Raw genomic sequence first — 1,663 nt, 5'->3', positions numbered from 1 at the left:
TGAGACTGGTAATTCTGGAAATTGGTCTAACGGGATCGGATTTGGTTTTTTTCTTTTCTTTTTCATCATTGGAGATAATAGGGAAAACCTATTATCCCCTAATTTTGTGGCCCCAGGGGCCATAGTAAACGCGAATTTTAGTTTAACAAATTAAGAAATTAAGTGATTGAAAAGATATAAAACGATAAAAAAGTTAATTCACAAACAAAGCACGAGCGTAATATAAACGCAGAACAAACSGTTATACCGTTTTAACAAACTCAATAAGCAAAGAGCGAAAAGCAACCGGTTACGATGACAGTTCGACGGTGAATGATAACTGAACTTATTGTGTGTTGATAGGGGAATTCGCAATTATTTTATGAGGCATTATTAATGAAAATTCTGAAGATCAAATTGTGCCGACTTCGAAATTAGTAAGTAAGTAAGTAAGTAAGTAGTTTTCAACCCAACTGCATTTTAGTCGAAATTTAAAAATTCGCTATTACCAACATTAACTCTAATCTGCAAAAAAAACAAAAAAATTGCGGTTGAAGTATGATGGAAATTCAATTTCTTTTTGGTATTGCGATTTTCAACTCTGTACAAGTGGGGTTTATTAGTATATAAATAAACTTCAACTGTTTAATATTATAGAAAAATGTAGAATGGGTAAATTAACTATTTTAAATATTGTTTTTTTTAATAATTTTTTAGAAGAAATCAAGTTACAACAAAAAAGCGGTTTAAAAAATTTGAAACTAATGAAGAAGTATCCAGAAGTTAGAAGAAGGAAACAATTTGGAAGCATTGAAGTGATATTGTTATTTAAATAAAATTAAAAAATAAGATTGGAAAAATAACACATTAGAAAGAATAAATGAAATATTTAAATTATTTAGAGCGAAGATATAATATTATTACGAATTATTCGATCACATCTCTTCTCTTTCTATGCACAATATATCATTAGTCATTGTAATACTTGAAGTAGGTGGTCACAATTTGCGTACCCTTTTCAGGTGTGTACTATAAACTTCGCACAGATACAAAGGCATCGAAATCTACTCTAGAGTACACCAATTGTACGCTCTATAATATTCTTGATCTGAAGTTTAATTGCCCTAATGTCAATTCGACCAAGTTGGGTTGAAAAACGCAATAGGAGCATTATTGTTCTAAAATATTCATTATATATGAAGTGAAAGCTTTCTCAAGCGGACACTGACGGTCGCAGCGATTTTGTCCGCCTGAGAGTGTTTTGAGGAAAACTAAAATAAAATAAAAAATATGTAGAATGTTTCCTCCACTAAATGTAGTACCTACAATATTACTTAATTCAGCAACAAGAGCATTACTCCTACGTACGCGGAAATATATTGGAGGTGGTTTGGTATTCACGACTGTGGTGGTATTATGGCAAATTTGTTGCCATTTAGGGTTTCTGGCTTTTTACCACTTGGAGTGCCTGATTGAAATTTTTTGGTATTGACCACTGATTTAACTGGACTTAATTTCCTTTTTACTTTGATATAGCGATCGGCACGATTCCGATTACTTTGGCGGAGGGGTAAAAAACCCGAATTTCCATAGAAATGGGGTATGTACGGATAGGGGAGCTTCTCCAGAGTAGGAATATCCAAAAATTAGATAAAAATTACTAATATTTTTTAAAATATTCATG

The sequence above is a fragment of the Bactrocera latifrons genome, unplaced genomic scaffold (assembly GCF_001853355.1).
Source record: "Bactrocera latifrons isolate USDA-ARS-PBARC rearing strain unplaced genomic scaffold, ASM185335v1 scaffold_418, whole genome shotgun sequence".
In the NCBI taxonomy this organism is placed as follows: Eukaryota; Metazoa; Arthropoda; class Insecta; order Diptera; family Tephritidae; genus Bactrocera; species Bactrocera latifrons.
Note: the sequence above shows the minus strand (reverse complement) of the source record.